The following is a 10,000-nucleotide window of genomic DNA, read 5'->3' on the forward strand; positions in this document are numbered from 1 at the left end:
GGCTTGTGTGTTCAGGTGTCTAGAGGTTTTCCACAGGTTCCACAATGTCCTTGTAAAGTGTTTTCAGATTTCTGGGGGGTTTTCTGAAGGTAGATGTTTCTGGAGGTTTCTGATGGTCTCTGGTGGTTTTGAAGATCTCAGCAGTTGTGTGGAAGTTTCAAGAGGCTTTCAAACATCTTTAAAGATGTCTCGAGGTCTGTGGAGTTTTTTGTAAGCGGCGGTTTCTATAGGTCTCTAAAGGTTTCTGGAGATCTCCAGAGGCTTGTAAATATTTGTTAAGGTTTTGGGGGGAGGGGATTTCGGGAGGTTTCTGGATGTCTCTGTAACGTATCTGAAGGTGGGTGTCATGGGCTCTCTGGAGAAAGAAGTCTTTGAAGGTCTGTGGGCATTGTGAACATCTTCCTGAAGGTGTTTCCAAAACTGGAGATCTCTGGGGCTTTCGTATGGAGGTTTCTAGAGGTTTTCCAGAGGTTGCAATGTGTTTTAGGTGTTTTTAGGTCTCAGGAGGTGTCTTGGGTTTTCTGAGGGTGGAGGTCTTTGGAGGTGTCCAGATGTTTCTGGAGATCTCTAGAGTTTTTTGGATGACTGAAAGTGTCTGAATGTCTTTTTTCTTTCTGGAGGCTGGGGTGTGCAGGTTCCTGAAGGAGGCTGTGGCTGGCAGCAGCTCTCCGGCTCTCAACGGGCCCCTTATGGCGTCGCAGGGCTGCCCTTTCTGAATATGATAATTAATTTTTACAGCCAGGCTTCCAGCTGGAGCCCGCTGCAGAAAAAATAATGTAATTACATTTCCACGTCGCGTTAACGATGACGGTTTGCAGAACATTTGGCCGAGCGGAGAGCGGCCTCATGGAAAGTTAACATGTCACCCAGGTTGAGTTAAAATATCGCCTCAGCAGCAACGGCTTACATCAGGCTGCAACGACGACAGAGTCATAATCACAAAGCCTGAAAACACTTCAACCTCTTGTCGTCTGATGGAGCCTCATGCTTTCTCCAGGACACGTTTGGTCCTGGAGAAACTGGATGAAGGGAAAAAAGTTAAAGTACGCACAGAGCAGTCGAAGCTCCACTCTACCACTTTATTTGGGCTCAACCAAAATAATGAGGCTCTTTGTTTAAGAGCTGGGGATGATTGACAGCAGCGCCTACACACACACACACACACACACACACACACACACATGCACACGCACTGTCCCCTTTTTCAAAATTTTTTCACCATCTCTCTCTCTCTCTCTCTCTCTCATTATCTCCCAGTGTCTCTCTCTCCTTCTCTCTCGACCCACCCACTGCCACTGATGTCACAAACCTAAACAGCCAATCAGCTCGAAGCCAATTTGTCACTGTCAAAGCCCCGGCCAATCAGCAGCTGCATGCTAATTCGCCTCCGGCCAATGGCAGCGAGTGTGTGTCTGGTTTCCTGTATATAAACAAGAAGAGCAGGGAACCTCTCTCTCTCTCTCTCTCTCTCTCTCTCTCTCTCTCACACACACACACACACACACACACACCGACAAGAAAGCCCAGAAACATGGACATCGATGCGAGGACACATACATACAGAAAAAAGAAAAAAATCAACAAATTCACTTCCACTTTTTTTTTTTTTTTTAAAAAACACCTTTTCTGGCTGAGATCCTGTTTCTGTTTTATCACCATATTCAATATTAATGACTTTTATTAATCTGCTTCAATTGTCTAATTTCAATTTGATTTCATCACTTATTGGTCTTTAAACTTTTTGTTCGTTTTTGTGGCCCACTTGGTTTTTAACTTGTTTTATTTTGTTCCAGTGTCTTCCTTCTCGTTTGCTGCTGCTGTTCTTGTTTGAGTTTTGTTCTAATGTTGACATCGACACTGAGACTCACGTATTCTGAGTTCGAATAAAATCTGATGAGAGCGTGAGATCAACAGCGGGTAACGGATGAAAGGCCAGATAAAACACAGAAGAGCTGCAGGGTTGTGCTCGGGTCTGTCCTGACGCTGTGGACACACACACGCTTATTAAAAAAAAAATGAGCGGAATGCCCCTTTAACGTCCACAGTGTGTTGTAAAGTGCATTTTTTATGATCTGTCAACACACAAAACGAGGCAAACACGCAACATATGAGGTTAAAGTGTGTGTGTGTGTGTGTGTGTGTGCGCGTGTGTGTGTGGGGGGTGAGGTTACACGGGACAAACTTAAGGAGCTGATGTTGTAAAAAGGCAAATAATAACAGGAGTGATAATTCATGGTAGCCTTTTTTTGATAACCTAACTTTTTGTAGGTGTAATGTGACAAATGATAGAATAAATAAAGGGAAAGAATGAAGCTAATAAACAAACACACTCAGTGGCCACTTTATCACCTCCACCTGTATAATCTAATCCAATCGAATCCAGTCTAATCCAGCTGTTGTGCCCTAAAGTTTCCTCTCCTGCTGCCTGTAACGCTCAGCTTGTCTTGTTGTCACGGTAACAGAGGTGTTCATTCACTTCTGTGTTTGGCATTGAGCTCATAGTTAGTGCTGCACTTTACTGACAGCTGTTTCCACTATTCTGTCCCCCTCATTGTATATAAAGGGGGAGGACAAAAAATGAGAAACCCCTCTCAGTATAATGCAGTCCAGTAGCAGACCTCTGCAAACTACAACCTCAGTAATAAACACAGAATTAAAGAGACACATTCTGCACAATGTCAACACAAACTGAACATTATAAACTCTGTTAAAAGGTAGAGTTTATGGAAGGAGGTGTTTCCCTGATATCAGGCCCTGATGACGTTGTGCCTCTTGGAGACGAGAGGCTGAGCTGTTTGCACCCACCCAGTGAAGGTGGGCTGACTCGGAGACACACACACCCGCTGATCATTTATCCACTTTTGGCTGCATCAAATCCAACAAAAAGGCCGTAATAACTTAGTAATCTCCAGAAATCGTCCAAATATGGGACAAGGTTATTTGAGCCAAACTCCCCTAAGCTCGCCCAGCACCCAATATTTAGATAGTGAGCGTACAATGAAACCAGCAGCCCTCACCTCATGTTCCTATCTAAATCATTAATATGATTTCAGCCTCAGGCGCTGGACCCGCAGCGTCCGAGCCAGCCGGTGGATTTAAAGGGCTGGTCCTGGAAACCATCGCTGTGATGCTGTTACCGTGACGACGAACCTGACGCCTGTTTTGAGAGCGAGAGTCAGACCATCTGAGAGCGAGAGAGACGATGAGCTGTTTCTTTCTGCTGAGTCAGCACCGAGGCAAAGCCAAACATTACAGTACACTTTCCCTTCTGTGTGTGTGTGTGTGTGTGTGTTTTCCATCCCTCCGTGTTTCCGTAAGCTTTTCCCTCTGTGTGTGTGTGTGTGTGTGTGCGTCTCGTCTCAGGTTTGGATGTCAGGGCGGCTGCAGAAAGACAGAAACCACCTGCATGATCACGAATATGCAGTTGTTATCCCTCACGTTCATTTGATACGACTTTATTATTCTGTCTGTCGTGGATTTGTGTAAAAAAATACACCAATAACCTCCATGACCCCCAGCCAGTGAGCATTAACTGGCCAACAAATCCATTTCTGTATTTATTTAGGCAGGAAATGGAAGTGATAATAAAAGACTAAACTAAGACAAAGAAACAACAACATCAACTCTAATAGGAACATGAAGATGATGGTGATGATTATGGTGATGATGATGATGATGATGATGATGATGATGATGATGATGATGATGATGATGACAGCTATTTTTATTGTTGTTGCTTCATATATTGTACTGTTTTTAGTGTGTTTTTTATTATTTAATTATTTAAAATGTATTCATTTTCATTCATTAATTCATTCTTATCTATGTACCTAGGTTCTTCTGAAGCTGTATGAAGTGCAATATGCTACTAGATAGATAGATAGATAGATAGATAGATAGATAGATAGATAGATAGATAGATAGATAGATAGATATTAGAATTTGATGAGGGTGATGACAGATGTTGTTATGACAGCTACTGGCCACCAGAGGGCAGAATGGCCTGCTGAGGATGTAGTGACAGCTGTCCGCCACCAGAGGGCGACATGACGCGCTGTAATCCGCCCTCCATTCAGGAGCGGTTGAGTGCGAGAGGTTGCAGTTCCCTCCGACGGCCAGCAGAGGGAGGCAGAGCGGCGCTGCACTGCCCTCACTATTAAACAGAAGGACAACAAGTGATGATGAGATCTGATGTGATGCTGGAGGCGGAATGCTGGTTTATTTAAAATTTAAACGGAATGATCAAACTGATGAATAAACCTTTTAAAACTTCTCATCAGGCTGGATCTGTAACATCTGAGGTGGTTTTGCCTCTGATATCAAGAGACATTTCGGTTTGTGTTCAGAGGTAGACGCTTGTGAAAGGCAATACGTCACTTTCAACATTAGAAATACAGTTTTCTTCTCTTTTACCGATTTATTAGTTATTGGTAATTTCCGATGGTGCTCCTCCCTAATTTCCTGCCACTTGCCTTGTAATTATTTTTCAAAATTTGATCCGGCAAAATACGACCTCTAAATATAGGCTATCATTTCAATCATTATAAATACAGGATTAATCTTTATTTTTTTAAACTAATTTTTTAATCCGTTTTTTGTTTCGTTTTTTTGCAAATTTTCTGGTAGGCCTAATTATTTTTCAAATGTTTACTAATGTCCCTGGTTATTTATTTATTTATTTACTTTTTCTAATTTGCTAGTCTCCTTTTCTCCATGGTTTGGAATGAAGTCAATCAGAAAATTATTGAAATTGTCTCGAGTTTCAAAGGGTTCACTTGTTCTGATGACACATGGTGGTGAGATTAAACCAGAAAGTCTGAAAAACAAAATATTAAAAATGATCCCTCGTTCATTTGCTGCAGTCTGACAGTTTTCAGTGAATTAAATGACACAGAAATGAAACTTGTCCTCCTGCTGAGGCCTGGAGGAGCAGGAACAGCCGGAGAACAGGCGAAAAATATTAAATACAGAAATAAAATCAAAATCAATAAAAAGGAAAATGGACACTGTGAACTGTGCAGATTGGTTTGACTGTTTGTTTGTTTGTTGTTGTTTTTACTTTTGGAGAAATGCAGAAGACATCCTGAATAAATCAAAGACCCTTTTTACTTTTCTTTCCTTCTTTCTTTCTTTCTTTCTTTCTTTCTTTTCTTCAATCAAATCATCACTGCGGACAAAAACTCGGCCACATGGTGACAGCGCCGCCAGTGGCCGCAGCAGGAAGCGTCCTCAGCACAGCCCGGCTAGCTCAGTCGGTAGAGCATGAGACTCTTAATCTCAGGGTCGTGGGTTCGAGCCCCACGTTGGGCGGCAGCTTTTCATTTGTGAGCTGAAAAATAAAAATCACATCAGTGTTCTCCCTTCTCCTCCTTCACCGTCTGAACAGAAAATCAGGCTCGTGTCTGATTTCAAACATAAACCTGATCATAGTTTCCCATCAAGGCAGTTTTTCTGACAGCACGCTCAGCTCCAGTCTCTCACCTGGTCACACCTGGAGCCTCGTCCTCTTATATAATAATAATGCCTAATATAATATAATATAATGTCATTACACACACTGACAGTCTGTGCGACAGAACGACTTTTCTCGGCGGAGTCATCTGCTCAGCGTGTTGGCATAAAAAAACAGTTAATTAAAAATGAATGAAACCGTTATGAATAAAATCATAACAATAAAATGAAGCTGATGAAGTCTCAGATGATCTCAGCCAGCAGGAGGCGCTGGTTTCCACACAGCTGCCACAGCCCGGCTAGCTCAGTCGGTAGAGCATGAGACTCTTAATCTCAGGGTCGTGGGTTCGAGCCCCACGTTGGGCGGCAGCTTTTCATTTGCCAACAAACAGGAGAGGAAACACACTGAGCTACAAGTGTGTGTGTGTGTGTGTCTGCTGTAAACTACAAATAAAATAAAATAAACTGGATCCATCCCTTCAATAAACAACAACAACAACATGAGCCCGATGCATCATAATAAACAGTTCAACAGAGCACATTAGGAAAATTAAATCACTGTTATCACTTATTTTACCTTTTTAATCGCTATTTTTGATTTCTGGACATATTACATTTTTATATAAAACACATATCCTATGTAAAAACAAAATAAATTCCAGGGACAAGAAGACAAGTGACACAAGGCGGAGTTTGTTTGGATTAATTCTATATATTTATTTTTCTTTCTTGTATCAGACACCTCACAGAGACCGAAGCCCTTTTTCACTTTAACCTCCTGAACTGAGTTTGCTGCTTTATGATCTGTTATTAAAAATCCACCTGCATGCTGGGGTTTCTGGTTTCAGCCTGACTGCGACCGGAAGGGGGCGTTGGTTTCACCAGCCGCCACAGCCCGGCTAGCTCAGTCGGTAGAGCATGAGACTCTTAATCTCAGGGTCGTGGGTTCGAGCCCCACGTTGGGCGACAGCTTTTCATTTGGAAACAAATCGAGAGGTGGCTCCCTCACACTCTTCACTCGGGAGAGGACACACACACACACATCGTGATGAAGAAATCATCCTGGTGCTTCTTTAATTTACAGATTTTTATTTTATTATTATTATTATTATTATTATTATTATTATTTTTTTTTTTTTTTTTTTTTTTTTTTTTTTTTTTTTCTTAATTTTATTTTATTGTTAATTTTTTGGACTCGGGCCATATGAGCTGCCCTGCCTCCCTGACATGAAGGCCGGCGGCCGCTCTCATCTCTCAGGTGTAGGCTACATCCTCGATTCCTCTCCTCGCCTCGTCCCCTCGCTCCCTAGCCCCGCCCACAGGAGGTGCAAGCCAAGGAGCCGAGGAAGGAACTGGAGGAGAGAGGAGGCGAGGAGGCGAGGAGGCGAGGAGGTAACAGGTCTTTAACAAAAGGAGACATCCTCGCTCACTCCAGCCTCATCTTAATGCGCCGCTAATCACTGATGACGAACTTCACATCTATAAGTTATTAAAGTGATTTCCTTCACCAAATCATGTCGTCACATCAAATCTGAAGCTCTCTGACAGAAATACAATAAATCATCTCATGTCCCTGCTGCTGCTCTGTTGTTTCCACTCACTTTGTTGTGAAGCAGCAGCTTTTATAAAGAGCTGTGTGAATGGACATGATGATGAAAATGATGATGATGATGATGAAGACCCGGCTGCCTGAGAGCCTTCAGCCCGTGGCCTCATGCTCTGGATTGACGCAGCAGTCTGTAGAGAGGAGCAGCTTCAGATTACTGGGCTGGACGCAGCAGCTGGAGGCTCCAGTTCCAGAGAAATAATCTGACGGACAGAGAGTCGGCAGCGTCAGGCTGCGGTTCATTTTGTGCTCAGAATCCACAGCAGGAGATTAAGTCACTCAGAGTCGTTTTGTGGGAGCATGTCTCAGTCTGAACCCTGTCATCAGGCTGGACGGTTCAGGCTCAGATTATTTAATAATCCCACCGGCTCTGAGAGAGTCGGTCTTTTTTTCCTCCATCATCTGAGAAATATTTTCTGAAGCCTGACGGCTCGGTGTCGGGATTAAAACACAGTCTGCCGGGCTGGACCGGAGCTGGTTCTGGTCAGGTGGGCTTTGATGTTTAAACCAGTAAAATCTATATATATAAAAAAAATAACACAAAATAAATAAAACAAAACAAAACAAAACAAAAAACTCATCAAAGTCCGCCCTATAGAATGATCTACAGAAATAAGTAAGAGTTAAAAATGATGGACAGCTCTCATATTTATTAGGTAGCCTACGTCATACCAGATGAAGCGGGTGGGGAGTTTACAGACTCCATCATTCATTCAGGAAATAATCTGTGAAGACTCTCCCTGCGTTCCAATACTCACACTACCATACTATTTAGTAGGGGAAAAAAAGAATTAGCATGCATATTTCATACTAAACTACATACTTTGCTGCAGTAGGCTACATACTAAAAGTAAAATGTATAAGTATGCGATTTGGAAGTGCAGGGTGAGGCTCCACCTGAGGCTCCTCGCCCCTCCAGGTGAGTTTAGGAGCTCAGATTTAATTCCTTACAGACGGAGCCTCACGTCCATTTCCATGTCGGTCTGTTTGTTGGCAAATGAAAACGCTCCGCCCAACGTGGGGCTCGAACCCACGACCCTGAGATTAAGAGTCTCATGCTCTACCGACTGAGCTAGCCGGGCTGTGGCGGCTGGTGAAACCAACGCCCCCTTCCGGTCGCAGTCAGGCTGAAACCAGAAACCCCAGCATGCAGGTGGATTTTTAATAACAGATCATAAAGCAGCAAACTCAGTTCAGGAGGTTAAAGTGAAAAAGGGCTTCGGTCTCTGTGAGGTGTCTGATACAAGAAAGAAAAATAAATATATAGAATTAATCCAAACAAACTCCAGCCTGTGTCACTTGTCTCCTTTTCTCTTTAATTTATTTTGTTTTTACATAGGATATGTATTTTATATAAGAATGTTATATGTCCAGAAATCAAAAATAACAATTAAAAAGGTAAAATAAGTGATACAAGTGATTTAATTTTCCTAATGTGCTCTGTTGAACTGTTTATTATGATGCATAGGGCTCATGTTAAAGTGAAAAAGGGCTTCGGTCTCTGTGAGGTGTCTGATACAAGAAAGAAAAATAAATAGCCTATATAGAATTAATCCAAACAAACTCCAGCTTGTGTCACTTGTCTTCTTGTCCCTGGAATTTATTTTGTTTTTACATAGGATATGTATTTTATATAAAAATGTAATATGTTCAGAAATCAAAAATAGCGATTAAAAAGGTAAAATAAGTGATAACAGTGATTTAATTTTCCTAATGTGCTCTGTTGAACTGTTTATTATGATGCATCGGGCTCATGTTGTTGTTGTTGTTTATTGAAGGGATGGATCCAGTTTATTTTATTTTATTTGTAGTCTACAGCAGACACACACACACACACACACACCTGTAGCTCAGTGTGTTTCCTCTCCTGTTTGTTTCCAAATGAAAAGCTGCCGCCCAACGTGGGGCTCGAACCCACGACCCTGAGATTAAGAGTCTCATGCTCTACCGACTGAGCTAGCCGGGCTGTGGTAGCTGTGTGGAAACCAGCGCCTCCTGCTGGTTGAGATCATCTGAGACAAAACGATCATCAGCTTCATTTTATTGTTATGATTTTATCACAGTTTCATTTTTAATTAATTGTTTTTTTTATGCCGACACGCTGAGCAGATGACTCCTCCGAGAAAAGTCGTTCTGTCGCACAGACTGTCAGTGTGTGTAATGACATTATATTATATTAGGCCTATATTATTAGATAAGAGGACGAGGCTCCAGGTGTGAACAGGTGAGAGGCTGGAGCTGAGTGTGCTGTCAGAAAATCAGCCTGGATGGGAAACTTTGATCAGGTTTATGTTTGAAATCAGACACGAGCCTGATTTTCTGTTCAGACGGTGAAGGAGGAGAAGGCAGAACACTGATGTGATTTTTATTTTTCAGCTCACAAATGAAAAGCTGTCGCCCAACGTGGGGCTCGAACCCACGACCCTGAGATTAAGAGTCTCATGCTCTACCGACTGAGCTAGCCGGGCTGTGCTGAGGACGCTTCCTGCTGCGGCCACTGGCGGCGCTGTCACCATGTGGCCGAGTTTTTGTCCGCAGTGATGATTTGATTTAAGAAACGAAAGAAAGAAAGAAAGAAGGAAAGAAAAGTAAAAAGGGTCTTTGATTTATTCAGGATGTCTTCTGCATTTCTCCAAAAGTAAACAACAACAAACAAACAGTCAAACCAATCTTCACAGTTCACAGTGTCCATTTTCCTTTTATTGATTTTGATTTTATTTCTGTATTTTATATTTTTCGCCTGTCCTCCGGCTGTTCCTGCTCCTCCAGGCCTCAGCAGGAGGACAAGTTTAATTTCTGTGTCATTTAATTCACTGAAAACTGTCAGACTGCAGCAAATGAACGAGGGATCATTTTTAATATTTTGTTTTTCAAATTTTCTGGTTTTAGCTCACCACCCTGTGTCATCAGAACAATTAAAAAAAAGAAAAAAACTAGTAAAAA

The 10,000-nt window shown here is 42.2% G+C and overlaps 6 non-coding genes across 6 annotated transcripts; 3 read left to right on the forward strand and 3 right to left on the reverse strand.

Annotated features, from left to right (window-relative positions):
- The first annotated feature begins 5,237 nt into the window (after positions 1-5,237).
- trnak-cuu (transfer RNA lysine (anticodon CUU)) lies at positions 5,238-5,310 on the forward strand. The gene has a single exon. It is a non-coding gene; the product is annotated as a tRNA-Lys (tRNA).
- Positions 5,311-5,744: 434 nt separating this feature from the next.
- Positions 5,745-5,817, forward strand: trnak-cuu (transfer RNA lysine (anticodon CUU)). Its single transcript has one exon. It is a non-coding gene; the product is annotated as a tRNA-Lys (tRNA).
- Positions 5,818-6,344: 527 nt separating this feature from the next.
- Positions 6,345-6,417, forward strand: trnak-cuu (transfer RNA lysine (anticodon CUU)). Its single transcript has one exon. It is a non-coding gene; the product is annotated as a tRNA-Lys (tRNA).
- Positions 6,418-8,066: 1,649 nt separating this feature from the next.
- Positions 8,067-8,139, reverse strand: trnak-cuu (transfer RNA lysine (anticodon CUU)). The gene has a single exon. It is a non-coding gene; the product is annotated as a tRNA-Lys (tRNA).
- Positions 8,140-8,950: 811 nt separating this feature from the next.
- Positions 8,951-9,023, reverse strand: trnak-cuu (transfer RNA lysine (anticodon CUU)). The gene has a single exon. It is a non-coding gene; the product is annotated as a tRNA-Lys (tRNA).
- Positions 9,024-9,452: 429 nt separating this feature from the next.
- trnak-cuu (transfer RNA lysine (anticodon CUU)) lies at positions 9,453-9,525 on the reverse strand. Its single transcript has one exon. It is a non-coding gene; the product is annotated as a tRNA-Lys (tRNA).
- Positions 9,526-10,000: the final 475 nt, after the last annotated feature.

Source organism: Myripristis murdjan, chromosome 8 (assembly GCF_902150065.1).
Source record: "Myripristis murdjan chromosome 8, fMyrMur1.1, whole genome shotgun sequence".
NCBI classification, from domain to species: domain Eukaryota; kingdom Metazoa; phylum Chordata; class Actinopteri; order Holocentriformes; family Holocentridae; genus Myripristis; species Myripristis murdjan.